Source organism: Suricata suricatta, chromosome 13, assembly GCF_006229205.1.
Source record: "Suricata suricatta isolate VVHF042 chromosome 13, meerkat_22Aug2017_6uvM2_HiC, whole genome shotgun sequence".
NCBI lineage: Eukaryota > Metazoa > Chordata > Mammalia > Carnivora > Herpestidae > Suricata > Suricata suricatta.
This window is the reverse complement of record NC_043712.1, coordinates 44,388,931-44,406,411: the sequence shown is the minus strand read 5'-3', so window position 1 is coordinate 44,406,411 and position 17,481 is coordinate 44,388,931.

Sequence of the window (17,481 nt, the reverse complement as noted above, 5' to 3'; positions counted from 1 at the left end):
GTAGAGTAGAGATAAGCCATCCTAGATGAACCTACTAACTAGCTGACAACTTCCAAAGATGTAAGTGAGGATTTCTTAGAACATCCACATTCTCAAAGCTGGCCAAAATCAGAAAACCTGCCCAGTCAACCTAAAGAATTTTTAGGAATTATAAATACTTATTTAATGTTTTGAGACAATTTGTTGTATGGAAAAATCTGACTAATACAGAGAATAGTACATATCTCCTAAAAGGATGAGTGACACTTTGAGAATATTAATTACTTTATTCAGTTCCTAACATCTTAAACTAAAAAGATGAGAGGAAGGAAGAGTTTTAGAGTCATGAGATAAAGTGATACTTCCTATAATCTTCTTAACTGATACTTGGTGAATAGGAACTTCAGAGAGTCTCTGTGCCCTGGGAATTTATAAGAAGCATCTTTAGAGAAATCATAAAAAGTAGACTAGACCGATGAGAAAGAATGAATATCAGGACTGTTGAAATCATCTGTAGAATCTGTATTTATCTTCCTGAATAAGAGAATTACTTTTTATATGTAATATATGCAAATTGATCTTTCTATAGAAGAAAAGTAGAAAGAACTCGTGGGATGCATATTTACGCTCTAGTTCAGTTTCAAAGTTGATAAATATTAATTCAAGAGAAAAAATGATAATTTTTGGAGGGACTAGTCAAAATGAATAACAAAAGTTTGTTGGAAAAATAGTGTGAGATTGTTGAAAGAATTGATAAATAGATCGTTGGAACTGAATAGGGAGACCAGAAATAGGCCCATATAAATATAGTCAACTGATCTTTGACAGGAGAACAAAGGCAATACAATGGAGAGTATATACAGCTCTGTTAGTCCGGAATTTTTCCCCCCAGGTGTTAGAAACCCAACTTTCCTAACCACAGAAGGGAGTTTATTGCTTTATGTAACTGAAAAGTCTATGGGTATAGCTGGATTTTGGAATGGAAGGATGAGGGACTCCAAATATTCAGTATTTCTCTCATTTCTCAGCTCAGCTTTATTCTCTTTTACCTATGCCCTTCAAAAATTCATAAAATATAATACAGCTGGAAATCTAATATATGTGAGTTTCTAAGCAAAATTCTGAAATTGAGTTTTGATATCCTGGTCTATGTTATATGCACTCTCCAGGACTAGTTTCAGCAGCTATATTGAGTAACATGGATGAAAAGTAGGGGAAGGGATATTGTCCAAAGGACAATCAAAGATAGAAGGATGGATATTATATATCTAAACACAAATATTGACTACAGGCATTGTGAAACAGGTTGGAATATATTTAGAGGTAAATATAGCAATATAATACATAACAAAAATCAGAAATCAAAATCTATCAGAACCACTTTCCCTCAGGGGACCCTGCAGAGAAAACAAAGTTAAATGATCTTTCATTACCACTAGTGTACTTAGGCATCAATACTGATATTGAATCCAGTGAACAGAGATAACCCCTAGGAGAACTCCTTATGCCTAAGATAGACTTTCCTTAGCTTAGATGTTTTCCTCAAATTTTTACTCTCTTAACTCACAAAGATGTGAAAAAGTGAGTTTAGACTACAGAGCATGCTACCCAGCAAGAAGCACAAGAGAGCACAAGAACCCAGAGAATGTTTCCTATTACTAGAGGCAACAAATTCCATATATTCTAAAACCAGGGAAGAGGGCACATTCTCCAAGTTGTTTCACCATACTAGCTATATAGAAAGAGGAGAGAGAGAGGGAAAGGGAGATTCTTTTATATACAAGATACATGTCTTTTTATTTTATATTTTTATATTTGGGCACAACACATAGGATCCCAGCCTCTGGGATTATATCCCAATGCCATAGGTTAAAGATTTTCTCAATACACAAGGGCACGTTTATTTTTCAGTGAGCTTAAGTATGAAGTATAGTTCACGATATAAACTCTTCCCCTAAAAACCAAAAACATCAATTTTGAATTTTTTCCAGATAATATTCTAACTTTATGATTTTGCAGTTTCAAGGATTTCACTTAAACACTTTTGAATGTAAAGCCTCCATTCCTTTCAATAGAATAGCTGTATCCTAAACTATTGAGTACAGTAGCCCCCAGCCACACATGGCTATTTAATTTAAATTTATTGGGAGACCTGGGTGGCTCAGTAGGTTAAGCATCTGACTCTTGATTTCGGCTAAGGTTATAATCTCACAGTTTGTGAGTTCAAACCCCATGTCAGGCCCTGCAATAACATCACAGAGCCTGCTTGGTACTCTATCTCTCCAATTCTCTCTGCCCCTCATCTACTCATGTGCTCTCTCTCCCTGTGTAAATAAATAAACATTAAAAAATAAATTCAAATTTATTAAAACTAGTTAATGTTTAGAACTCAGTTCCTAAGACATGCTATTCATAAAGTACTCAGAAACTGCATGTGAGCAGCGGTGAACGTATTTGACATATTTTCATTGTAGAAGTCAATTTTCATCATTCCAGAGTTTATATTGAACAGCAATGGACTAAATAACATGAGAACTTCCTCACCATGTAGATCAAATAATACAGGATAAATAACATAAAAATTGAGCTCAAAGAAGATATACATATGCCATAAGCATGAAAACATCTTTCAGATGTTACCAAAATAGTAAGAATTTTTAATGCATACATTAGCTGTTCTGGGATGGGATAAGTGTGGAGATCTCCAATCTGAGTAAGTGATGGCTTTGATTTTTAAGTCCTATTGTAGGTATGTGAGATAGAGATTTAATCTCTCACTAGGAGTGCTGGAATGGAAAACTTGAATTACAGCTAAGACGCTAAAAGGGTTAAATCTCAGTGTGGAATTTAAAAGTTAGAAAAGTTACACAACTAGAAAACACTATGGAAGTTTGTCTTCCAGACTGGATACTAAGTGAAAAAATGTCTCTTCCGAGAATTTACAACCATAGTCCTCTTTATAAGTATTTGTGTAGTTTTGAATTGATATTATTTGCATATTCTTTAAACTTCAAATGGAGAAATAAAGATGGAAATTGATGATAAGCTGATGACATTCCATGGGAACTTGGCAGACCCAAAGAGAAAAAATAATCTAAAAGTACAAAAACCTCAACCTAGAACACATAGATTATCACAGATAAAAAGGTGAACACCCATTCTAAAACGACAAAAAAAAAAAAATAGAACAACAATCAACTATTAGTGAGTAAGCAGATACAACACACAGACATATCAAGAAGTTCAGATAATAGGATGATTTTAGACTATAATATAGTTAAGATTGAACTGGATAATCACATACAAGAAGAAAGTCAAAATATAATGGTCTCCCTTAACATCAGGAAAAACAGCATTGTGTGCTCTTGCCACTTATATTTAACATTGTACAAGTTTTGGTAAGGACAGTTAGACAAGACTATGAATTAAAGGCATTTAGGTTTGATATCTAAAACTGCCCCTGTTCACAGATGGTCTGATAAAGTGTTTTGAAAATCCTAAGGAGTGTACAAATAATTATTGGAACTAATGAGTGAAGGACCTCTGTGTGGCACACTCTTAAGCTTCTGACTCTGAACTTCACCTCAGGTCATGATGTAACAGTTGACTGGATGGAGCTCTATGTGGGAATTCTCTCTCTCCTCTCTCTCTGCCTCTCTTCCATTGGTGTGTGCATTCTCCTCTTTTTCTCATTCAAAACAAATAAACATTTAAAAAAATCTTTAAAAAAAGAACTAAGGAATGACCACACTGGCAGGATATAAGATCACTTCCAAACATCAGTTGTATTTCTATACAGTAGCAATGAATAATTCAAAAATGAAGTTAGAAAAACAATTTCATTTACAATGGAGTCAAAAAGTATAAAAAATTTAGGAATAAAATAACAAAAGAATTTAAAGACTTGTACAATGGAAACTAAAAACATCATTGAAGGAAATGAAGGAAGGCCTATATAAATGGAAAGACATTCCATATGCATGGATTCAAAGAATATTTGAAATTTTCAGTATTGTTAAAAGGACAATACTCCCCAGATTTATATAGAGATTTCTCTCAATCATCATCAAAATACTGACTGGCCTTTGGGAGGAAATTGACAAGATGATGCTAAAATTAATATGGAAATGCAATGAATTGAGAATAGCCAAAACAATATAGAAAAAGAATAAACTCGAATGATTTATAGTTATTGGTTTCAAAACTTAATATAAAAGGATAGTAATTAAAATAATTAAAGTAGTGGCATTGGGATAACATAGGAATATTCCATATATCCGTGGAATAGAGACCAGAAATAAACTCTTAAATATTTGTGGTGAATTGATAATTGATAAGGGTGTCAAGACAATTCAATTGTGGGAAATATAGTTGTTAAACAAATATATACACACATACAAAAGAATGAATTTGGACCCCTACCTCACATATGCAAAAGTTAACACAAATAGATCAATGACTTAAACATAAGAGCTGAAACATTAAAAGTCTTCAAAGAAAACATAGGGTAAATCTTCATACAGCAGTTAATTCTTAGATATGACCCCAAAGCACCACTGACAAAAGAAGACAATAGACAAATTAGACTTGAATAAAGTTCAAAGCAATTTGTGCACCAAAAGCAACAGGGAGAAGGTGGGGGGAAAAAAAAGAATGATATAAATATTTATAAATTATATATCCAATAAGGGATATAAATACCTGTAGCTCAACAATGAAAAGACAAACTAGTTAAAATTGGGGCAAGGAATTTGAATAGGCATTTCTCTGAAGATATACAAATAACCAATTAGCACGTGCAAGATGAAAAACATCCTTAGTTTTAAGAGAGTGCAATCAAAACTAAAATGAGATACAGCTTCATATCTACTGGAATGCACATTAATAAAAAAGACAGTAACAAGTGTAGACAATGATGTGGCCACATTGTAACCTTCATTTCTTGCTGATGTGTATGAAAAATGGTACAACTACTTTGGCACATGGTTTGGTAGTTCCTCAAAATGTTAAATAAATACACAGCTACCATGTGACCCAGCAATTCCATTCCTAGATATATATCCAGAGGAAATGAAAATATTGCCCACTCAAAAATGTGTAAATGGATATTCATAATAGCATTGTTCATAGTAGTCAAAAAGTAGAAGCAACTCAAATGTCCATCAATACAAATGGATAAACAAAATGTGGTTTATCTACACGGTACATTATTGGCCAGTAAAAGTTAATAAAGTAGTGACACATACTGCAACATGGACAGACTTTGGAAATATAAGTGAAAGATGCCAGTCACAAAAGATCACATATTCTGTGATTCTGATTACATAAAATGTCTAGAATAGGAAAATGTATGGAGACAGAAAGTAGATTAAGGGTTGCTAGGAGCTGGGGATTAGAGGAAATGGGAAGACATTGCTAATGAGTATTGGGTTTCTTTTTGGAGTGATGAGATATTCTAAACTTAGTGGTGATGGCTGTACAACTATGAATATACTGAAAAACATTATTTTAAGGTATATGAATTATATCTTTTTTTTAATGTTTTTTGTTTATTTTTGATACAGACAGAGACAGAGCGTGAGAGGGGGAGGGCCAGAGAGAGAAGGAAACACAGAACAGGAAGCAGGCTCCAGGCTCTGAGCTAGTTGTCAGCACAGAGCCTGACGCGGGGCTCGAACCCACGAACGTGAGATCTGACCTGAGCTGACGCCGGAGGCTTAACCGACTGAGCCACCCAGGCGCCCCATGAATTATATCTTAATAAAGCTGTCACAAAATATATAATGGAATAAAAAGATATTATGATAAAAGATATCCAGTTAAAAAATAAGAGCAAAAGAAAACATATTTTAAAAGAGTGATTAAAATAATAAGTATGCTAAGCCACACATTATCCCTGAAGCAAGAACCATTGTTTCAGAAAATCAGCTTGAGGAAAATTCCACAGAATACAGTGAAATATATAAATATAAAAATGTGTACATGTATGTACATATTTATAGGCCTATAAATATATATAAAGTTTACAAATATATGGAAAAGTGTTTAAGAAGTTTAAGAAACTGAGAATTCTTGAAGACAAATGAGAAGTTCCAACATAATGTTGAACAGGATTTTCAATGGAGAATATTTTGATTTAGGGAGAGGCAATATATGAAATTTGTGACAGAATTTTTCATAATAGAAATATATGAATATTCACATTGAAGAAGTAAAATGAGATGTGAATTGATTGGTAACAATAGATACACACCTAAACACACAAAGTGCAACTGAACAGAGAAGGTTTGTGGAAAATAAACAGAATGCAATGAGTCATTATCCACAAGAGTGAATGATTTCTCAAGGCAACAGTGGAGGCTAGAAGAATTCAGAAAAAGAGCCTCAAAATGAGAGTGAAAAATAACTGTCAACTTACATATGTATATTCAGCAAAATTACCTTTCACAGACCCACATTTAAAAGACCTAGAAAATGCTAGAAGGAAACAAACTAATACACATGAATTGTCTAATTTGTAGACACATGAATAATACAAAAAAGATATGATATTAAGTAATAACTATAACAAAGACTAATCTGAAGACTATAGCAATAAGTGGACAAAAAACAATTACATTTGAGATATCAGGGCATCATTGAAATTCAAGCTGTAATGATCTTGTATAATAAAGATGGAGAAAGTGAGAGAAAAAGATTTGGTGTCAGAAACATACATAGTAGTATCCCTGATCCATCACAAATTAACGTATCTTTGTTTTCATGCCTACTATAGATTCTAAAGCTGGTTGGGAGTCAATATGTTTTAATAAGAGTGGACTCTACTTAGCATTTGCATTTCAATAACACTTCAATCTTAAAAAAATACAAAACCAAAATAAAACAACAGGAACAACAATAAAGAAACATAGTTATGACTTTCCCACAAAGATTGTTCTGAGTTCTACTGTTAGGCAGTAGAGTAGGCTGGAAAATCCAAATTGTGGCCAAAAAAGGGAATTAAGTTCATAGCTGAAATGACAGGACTAAGCATCAAGGTGTTAGCAATGTTGATTAAAAAACAAACAAACAAACAAACAAAAAAACCCCAAAAAGCCTTAGTAATAAGATAAACTACTCAGTGGATTGAAGCTCACTAGCATGACAGAGACCACCATTCTAGGAAAGGGTGTGTTAGAATCTCTTTTTGTAGTGCTGGCCATATATTGCAAGAGCTACTCATGAAACTTGAGGAACACAAAGAGAGCCAGATCTCAGAATCTCATCATCTGCTTCCAATCATCTTTTCCAAGTAATTGGATCCAATTGTTGCCCCTTTACACCCTTCCTCCATTAACCCCTGGGAATTCTCACCTTTTTTTTTTTTTTAATACTTTATTGTCAAATTGGTTTCCATACAACACCCAGTGCTCTTCCCCACAAGTGCCCTCCTCCATCACCACCACCTCTTTCCCCCCCTCCCCCTTCAACCCTCAGTTCGTTTTCAGTATTCAATAGTCTCTCAGGTTTTGCATCCCTCTCTCTCCCCAACTCTCTTTCCCCCTTCCCCTCCCCCTGGTCCTCCATTAGGTTTCTCCTGTTCTCCTGTTAGACCTATGAGTGCAAACATATGGTATCTGTCCTTCTCTGCCTGACTTATTTCGCTTAGCATGACACCCTCGAGGTCCATCCACCCTGCTACAAAAAGGTTTCCACTCATTGCATGTTCTCAAGTCCAGAACTGAAGAAAAGCTCTCACTGCACTGGTGGAATTTTTCATCTGGTGCAGTTTTGCTCATTACACTAAATTCCTACTCAGAACTTTTCAATTCCTTGGAACTCATCTCTGATTTGGTTTTTAAAACTTCGTTCCTCAGAATACACTGAGTCTAGCCCGTCATTTAGTGATTTTGGGGACAGTTGCCCCAAGGGGTGTTTAATTCTTCAGCCTAGGGGGGCAGATTTGAGGACTGAGGAGAATTGATGATGGTGAGTGGGATTAGCACAAACTGGCTATTTTAAAGTAGCGCACAAGTAGCAGAGGAACTTGTTTCATTGGCATGGGCACTGTATGCCTTGGCTGAAGACTAGACACTTGCTGAAGGATACAAGGACTTTTAATCAGAGTGCTAGACTGCTAATACTTCATTAAGTGTGGGCTGGTAAACAGACATATGTTTCTTGCAAGTTCCATTCATTTTTCAGTTGGTTCAGAGTCCAATTATGAAAAATAATAAACAGGCTTATAACACTAGTCCAGCATGAGAAAGTTTTTCAAAAGATACTCAGAAAATATTATTGGAGGTTAGAATCTAGTGTGAGTTTAAGAGAGAACTTCCTGGAGGAGGTGACATCCAAGATGAGGAATCAAGCTGAGAATTGATTATAATTGTGCAGTATAATAAAGAAGGAAATTTCGGGCGTGTCTAAAAACGTAAACATACAACAGAAGAGATTCATAAAGGGACAAGATAGATGAGATAGTATTGAAAGTAATTAAAAGGCAGACATGTAGGGTGAGAGATTTGACTACCTGCAGCCAGGTAAAGAGAAAAGAAAGAGGAAAAATTTAAAGTTTTTTGTAGTTGTTTTTTGTTTTAACTAATTTAATTAATTAATTTTTTTATTTGCCAAGTTGTACTGCTGGGTTTTAAATTAAAATCTAACAAATTCTTTATTAAATGGACAGAAGTAGTTGTTTGGGATCTGTATTAGCACAATCCAAATCTTTTGGGACAGTTATGAAGTTATGATTCTGGTTCATTTGAACTTGGGCTAATTAAAACCAATAGCTGCCAGCAGATTCATTAATCCTGATCTGTTTATAGATCCATTGTGAGGAATGATCATTTATTATCTTAAGACCTGTGCCTTCTGATTACAATTATTATGGAAAAATATGGACAGAGAGTGCCCATTGGCAAGAACTGTTAATCTTTTCAGTTCATACACTTGTAGAACCCAAGCGTATTATCCCTCATTGAGAGGCAAGAATGACAAGTTGGTTTAAACCAAGGAGACCTCTGTATAAATTAACAGATGTTTTAGTTGAAAACAGTTGTCAACATGACCTTAATTAATGTATTTGCTAATTGTTCCCAGAATGAGGTAATATGCCAAGATCTAACCTAAGTATGGAGAAATAAATAGAGGCTTTTAAGTTAGATTCAAATTGAAATCACAGCTTGAACTTTGTGATATTCATGGTCTTGTGTAAGTTATTAGGTTACTCAAAAGTGAGAATCATATTCCTACATAAGGTGCAGTTAACCAGTATTTGGTATCTAGCAAGTGCTCAATGAAAATGTATCTTTATATCAAGTGCATTCTCTTTGAAAAGTGTGTGTGTGTGTGTCTGTGTATGTGTGTTCAATGCTTGCATATACATGTGTGCTTGAATTTATGAACAGAGTGATAGAAGTGTTATTTATTGATTTATTGGCTAAATCTCATTTGTGTTAGTTATGAGGAAATTCTGGCCATGCTATCTAACTACTACCAGAAAAAAAAAAGACTTTTAACCACTTTTCATATTGAAATCATCATGCTGGGTATGTATCACACAGCTTCTAAATGAATTATATCTAGTAGGTCCATTCTATGAGATGTCTCATTTAGCTACCTTGCCATAGGTTTTATCACTTGTTTATTATAACAGACATCCTGGGAGTTCCATTGCTTTATTGAGACTTTTCTATAGATTAGGTGGACTTTTGTTATCACCTGTTTAAGAAGAAGTCACAAGCCAAAAGTAGTGCGGCCATACAATATGGCTTAGAACTTTGAAGTCTCTCTTACTATTGTTATTCGGGTTTTTTGACTTTGCTTTTTCCTTAAATTATACAGAAGAGTTCAGTCATAGGTCCTAGTGTGTTCCAAGTCTTCATTGGAAAATATTATCTAACTTGTAGATTCTCTCAGCACCTTCTTGAGAATCATTACCTTCAAGTTAGTTGTAGTCTTACTGGTTACTTTGGTCAGTGAAATGGGTGAGATGTATTATGTCAAGGGAACAGCATTTAAGAGTCAATATACGTGTTGCAATGCTCCCTTCTTCCTGCCAGGGTGATCATCCAAATAGTAGAGTATACCACACCGGGCATGTCTGATACGTAGCCTGGGTAAGATCAAGGAAAGATTGTTATTTTCAGCTATTAAAATGTACAGATTCTTTCTTACCACATTATAATATGACCTACCTAGACTGAAATATGAATGATTGTCTGAAGGTTGTGCTAACCATCAGTTTCATGAGGACATGCTTTGGTTATATCAGAACGCTAGAAAACTATGCACAGATACATATCCTTTTATGCCAGGGCAGATGTACTTCTATTGCAGTGTATTCTGGTATGATGCCATTGACCTATAAGTATATTTATACCTTTGTAAGCAAAGACGCCATGAAATTCATCATGTAAGCAGTGTGTTTGAAAAACAAACAAGGACTTCTTCAACATAGAACTTTTCTCAAATGAAATGAAATTTGTTTTATGACATTCTTAATTGGAATGCAAATCTAATGAGTGAAGAAGTTTTTGTTTTGCTCACTTTTTATTTTTTAATTTTTAATTTTTGTGTTTACTAGGCAAAGAACTTTATTAACATTGTTTCAAACTTTATTTCTAGGCTTCTTCAGCTTAATTAGTTGCAAAAGATAAATTGTGTATAAGCAAAACCTGAGAAGAGCTGCAGTGTCCAAGGGTTTTGGGCTTAAAACATTAAAATACTAAATATTAAGGGGCGCCTGTGTGGCTCAGTCAGCTAAGTGTCCGACTTTGGCTCAGGTCATGATCCTCACAGTTTGTGAGTTTGAGCCCCGCATCGGGCTCTGGGCTCACAGCTCCGAGCCTGGAGCCTTCTTCAGATTCTGTCTCTCTCTCTGCCCTTCCCCTGCTTGCACTCTGTCTCTGTCTCTCAATTATAAAAAAATAAAACATTAAAAAATTAAAATATTAAATACTAAAATATTAAGATATTAGAGATCTACATGCTACACATCCATTAAGAAAATTTTTAAAGAGCAGTGATAATATAAAATAACAGCTCCCAGTAACTTCTTCAAGTTTCATATTCATTAGAAGTGTACTTAGTTCAATTTGCTTCATTCTTGGAAGCTTCATCAAAATTCTCCAGTGAAGGATCTGGAACTTCATCCTCATTCTTCTCTCCAGTAGTAAGTGATGCTTTTCCATCCACAGATTGTTTGGGTAGGGCTTCAGCAGTCTTCTTAAACTAGGCAGACTGTCTTCACCAAGTTGATGAAAGATACTGGGTAGCATTTCTCAGCATGGCCTATGATGGTGAAAGTATTCATTGCCCCGGATGCCTGAACTTCAGACTTGTGAAGATGGATCACTGTTCCTTGGTTTCGAACATACTCCCTTCTTTAGTACCAGAGATAATGTTTACTCCTAACTTTTTAAAACTGAATTGAAGTTTTTTGTTTGTTTGTTTGTTTGTTTGTTTTATCATCTGCTGTCACCTGTTCTATAATCCAACTTCTTTCCACGCCCAGTTCCTTTCCCACCAAGGCCCATAGTGCTGGTAATCTGGTGAGTTTCTCAGTTCATGAATGTTTCTTTCATCACCTTGAAGTTAAATGGGACCATGTGGGGGACTAGGGTTGGCACTCAGGGTTTGGGGCAGACTAGCTGACATTAGGTGCGCACACGCCTATACTGCTCACTTTTTAAATACCTACCACCTAGTAGGTGGCCTAGCACAGAATAATTAATAAATATTTAATTAACTCAAATATGTCATTTTCACCATAAAGATTTGTTCATTATTTGACAGTGCCGTATGACAACCTATAGGAGGAATTTTTCTGGACTAAGTACCATGAATATTACTAATTCTTCTAAATAGCTGATGTCATTTTTTACACCTTTAAATCGCCTAATCTGTTTTTTCTTTTCTTCTAGGCCAACAGAAATTCAAGTCTTATGTAATTTTGTTTTAATGTATTATTATTATAGATTTTAAATATGTACCACATATATCTCTATACTTATATACACAAAGCCATATTTTTATATTTTTCTTAATATATATTCTCTTTTTCTATAATGACCATTATTTAACTGTACTTTGAAACTTTTTTCAAATATTTTAAAATGTACAAAATCCTATGCACTTTAATTGTGTAAGTGTTAGGGTTGTCAGACCATATTATCTAACTATAAGGCTTTAAGTAGCAAGGGCAATTTAGTCTTAGTGAAATTGCTCACCGCTTCAAGGCACCTAATTAGAAATTAAAATACCTAGGTTTTATTTTTTTAATTCCTCTCCAGCTCTATCTCAGCATATTTTAATCTGAACTATATTTCTCTGTTAAATATGATTACTGAGCAATGACAGAACTCATGGTCATTCATTGCTCATTCATTACCAGTTTTCATTTATAGTTGAAATGAATACTTTCCTCAATTATATTTTTTAATCAATCCCAATCCTTTCTTTTTTACATAAGAGATATTAAGCCTTGAGAAAATTTCTGCAGAGTAATAAAACCTGTTAGATTAGATTAATATACATGGGCTGCTCAACTATTATTAATTTAGACAGACTTTCATTTTTCCTTTTTTGATTACACAGGACATTGATTTATGGTACATGAAATAACCAAATTGCACTTTTGAAATTTAAAATTCTGGAGTTCTTCTTACATTATTGGCCTTGAACTCAGCTATTTTGTCCTTTAAATTATAAAATATATTCCCTTTTTAATTGAAAAGCATACATAGCCTAGTATAGCAAGTATATTAGCTAAATGTTTGTCTGAGATTAATGGGTCATTTTTAATGTCATTACTGTGCCATTGAGTCACCACAGAACATAGCGTATCATAAAACCTTTTATAATTTCTTTATTAGCCTCATTGTAGATTCCTGACCATGCCTGGAATACCATTTTTAACTTGTTTTGTTGCTTATGTCTTTTGAGTTTTCATTCCCAGTCCAGAAAGAAAAGAAACTGATAATGCTACTGCTTCATTCCAGTCTGATACAGGCTAACGATATTTTAGAAATAGTTGGTTATGTGTCTTTAGGAACCTGAGGTGTTCACAGATGTCCCCTCAGGCTCCTTTTGACTGACCCTGGGCCCCTCAGTGGCCATAAAATAATTTTAGCTGCTGGCGAGTCCTTCATATGCCCAAATGTGAGTGTTACTAGGAAGAATATAGACTCTTAGCTTTTATTGCCCTGGTGGCATGTGAGCACTCAGCATGTTTAAAATGCAGAGATTATTAGGAAGAACCAATTTGGCAAAAGTGCCTGAATTGAGAGGACACATGGGGAGATGTCAGGACATGCCAGGTAGACGAATACTTGCTTTTTTCCTCAGGCAAACATGGACGTCCTAAAGTCTAAACGTAGAAGTCTTCTGGATTTATTTGGTCAGAACAGCATTTTTTCCCTTTTTCAGTATCTGGCCAACACACACACACACACACACATTATATAAATATACATACATACTAATATATATATATATATATGTAAATCTCCTCTAAAACATGTTGGACTGATAGTCCATCAAAGGTCACATATATTGGCTCCTATAACCTTGCCAGATTAATGCCCAAATTCCTTAGCTGGCATATGCCAAACACTTGGCAGTGACATCCCCAAATTCATGACATCAATACTATTGAGTACCTTTTGTGTACAGCCATTTCCTAGGCACTAGTGATAGTAGAAAGAACTGTAGAGATATAGCCTCTATTTTTATGAAATCTGCATTCAGTGGTTGAAACAGAGATAAAAGATTTTAATCAATTCATTAATAGCAAAATTAAATAAATAAAATTTGGAAAAGGGCTACAAAGGAGAAATGTAACATGCTATAATGACTAACAAATGAGGAAACCTAACCTAATCCTGTGGGACAGAGAGATTTTTGAGTCTGACATAATGCACAGATGGGATGAAGAGGAAAGGTGCTGATCAGAAAAGTCTAGTAAGCTCCAAGAACTGTGGTGGAGTTACAGCACATAAATCTCCATGGGAAGGCAAGAGGGTGAGAAGCACAGGAAGTTACTCTTGAGTTAGGCTGAGCCCAGACCCCATCAGATTTTAGAGGTCATGTTATAGATGTTTATTTTATCTTTTTTTTACTTTATTTATTCTGAGAGAAGGTGAACTTGAATGTGAGTGGGAAAGGGAGAGAGAGAGAGAGAGAATGGGAGGGAGAGAGAGGAGAGAAAGAATTGCAAGCAGGCTCCAGACTGCTAGCACACAGCCTGGCGTGAGGCCAGAACTCAGGCACTATGAGATCATGACCTGAGCCTAAATCAAGAGAGGACACTTAACCTACTGAGCCACCCAGGCACACCTTGATTTCTTCTTAATGCTGAAGACATCCAACATCTGTGGAGACATTAGAACCCTTTCAACATGAATAGTAGGCCAAGCATAAAAGGATACTGGTTTCTATTCTTTGATGTAGAGATTGCAAATATTCTGAGACTTCTTTATGAATGGTAGATTATTTGAGTCCAAATCATACAAGGTCAGATTAAAGTATAAACAGGTCTCTTTAAGAAACTTCTTAACTCACCATTAGAGTTGACCCTTGTCTGCAAAAACCTTAATTTGAGTTTGATGTATAAAAGTCCAGTTTTGGAGCAATATATACAAAATGGGGGGAAATGCTTTGGAAATATTATCAGCATGCAGTGTCTTATGTTCTAAGTTTCTCTATTTTTTTTGTAGCGTCAATAAAGTAGTCTAGCTTGTAAAGTTTCCTTTGACTTTTCAGTGTGTCTTGCTATTGCTCTAATGTGGAAGAGTATAATGGTCACAAGTATAAAAGGCTCTTTTACATTAAATTACACAGAATAAATTTCCCTGCTCAGAAGATGATGGCAGCTGATTTCTTCAATTTACTCGCAGAGGATTCTAACATTAAATCTGAAGCTACCACAGAGTGATCTAACTCTGAAGATTACAGTGATAATAATGGGGCTTCTAGTGAACTAAATTAATGTTTATGGCCTTTTCTTTTCTGCTTTCATTGTTGTTGTTGCTGCTACTCCTGCTGAGGCTTGGTTTTGGTGTGTGTGACTTTCACAGTAGTGTTGGCTTTAAGAACAGAGATAGAAAATATACACGCAGATCAGTAAAGTTCCATAAAGCCTTACATTTCTATAGGATTGACAGTGATGTTTAATAGACAATTCCTTTGTCCCCACAAGTTTTAGTTTTGCTACCAGTGTAAACTTCTTTTTAAAGCTTCCTTGAATATGAAATGATACTTGTCATGGGCGCTTAGATTCTCTTTAAGAACACTCTGTCTCTTTAATTGATACATGTATTTTATATAATGTTTATATAATTACCACTGTTTATTATGGTTCTTTGAATTAAATCTTATAATTTTAGGTTTTACTCTCTTTTTAAATATTTTTGTTAAATTTTATTTTATTTCTTTGAGAGAGGGGAGGAACACACACACACACACACACACACACACACATGCACAGAGAGAGAGAGAGAGAGAGAGAGAGAGAGAGAGAGAGAGGGAATGAATATCCCAAGCAGGCTCCACACAGTGCAGAGCCCAACATGGGGCTTAATTCCATGAACCATGAGATCATGACCTGAGCAGGAATCAAGAATCAGATGCTTAACCAACAGAGCCACCCAGGTGCCCCTCTTTTACTGTTTATTAAAAAGCAAACTCATTATGATTTCTGCAGAACTTCAAATATATCAGATTCTTATATCTATCATATTTTATAAGCTTTTTAAGAGATGCTACTCTGAATTGTTTTGTTTTCCTTTTCAAAATTTAAATTCTCAGTAACAAGCTCTTATTTATTTATTTATTTATTTATTTATTTATTTATTTTTCAAGTAGTTTACTGTCAAATTAGTTTGGCTCTTTAGTTTTCCACCAAATGTGTATAACTTATTTAAACTATTACCAGTTGATTGCACTTCTAGTATTCACCTACCTTCCTTTGGTAGAGCAGTAAGAATTATAGAGTGACTGGCCTCAAAATATCAAGTCACCACACATTACAGTAAATAGGAGAATGAGATAACTCCTTCTCAGCAGGAATGAATGATTGAAACTCCTATAGATGAAACTCCTATAGATGAAACTCCTATAGATGAAGTTGCGCTTTTCCCTCAGAAGCTTGAATCTGAATTTTCATAAGGATCTGGAAAGCTAACTTTCTGAAGAATCCTTAGAAAATTCTCCTTGGAGCTAAAATTGACATGTAGGTTGTTTGATGTCTAAGACCTCCTGTTTATCCTTCCCAAACTCTTTTTCTTTATTTACACCATAAATTAGTAAAGTGTCGGAGGGCCTTGTCCCTCATTGGGAATACTATCTCACTGTCCCCAACAAGTATCTTCCTGGGATGATGATAATCCAGTGAATAATGACTCTTCGCTTACTTGGGAGTTCAGGTTTCCTTTACAAAGCCCTTCCCTTAACCTGTAGTGCATGACATCATTGTATTGACTTTCCTACAACCTTCCTACATGCATTCTTGCAAGCATTTCTGATTGGTTCTCTGAACAACAACAACAACAACAACAAGAAAAGAGATAAATAACATGCAGCATTTTGTTATATTTGAAATGCCAGGGAAATTTGCTAAGCATTCATATGTATTCTTTTATTTAATTAATTATTTTAAAAATTAGTTTTGAGTATTTTTAATTTTAATTCCCATGTAGTTAAAATACAGTGTTATATTAGATTTCAGGCATATAATACAGTGATTCAATAGTTCCACATATTACTTCTCATCAAGAGTAAGTGTACACTTAATCCCTTTCATCTATATCACCCATCCCCCCCATTAATTAAGTAATTTGACAGAAGCTTAATAACCCCATGTTACAGTTGAGAAGACTGAGAGCTTAAGAATGTAAATATCTTGTCTAGGGTCACATACATAATTAAAATAGAGCTCAAATCTGAGTTCAGCTTAGAAAGGGACAAAATACATTTTCTCTTCTGACACAGGAGGAAAGGGAGTGATAGAGATCATTCTGAAGGAGTAAGAAGCAGGTATTCTTGGGTAAAGGAAGACAGAGGGAAGATGGGAAACTGCAAAGATGGGAGCTTTAAGATTTTTTAACTTGAAAGGTTGTTTTTTCCATTTCAGATCCCCTTCAAGTCAAGTTTGTCAAGTTCAAATAGACTTGAAGGCTGATAGCTAAAGAAATAAAATGAGGCTTATTTTCATGTAACAGTAGGGGGAGCGTTGTCACTAGGGTGTTGTATGAGTTGTTCATTTTTGTCTTAATTTCAGAATGAAGGCTTAAATGAAAAATAAAACTATTCCCACTTACCAATTTACTCTTAGAATTAAGGGAATTGGTAAAATATTGATATGGAGAATTATGAACAGTAATAAAAGCTACAGTGGTTGCCATAGAATGCAAAATGGGAAGCATACAGGCATGTTGGTGCAAAATAATGACCTAGAATTGGCAATAGGGAAGTAAGTGAATATTCAGATGACATCTGGACTCTGAGATAAACAGAGGATGA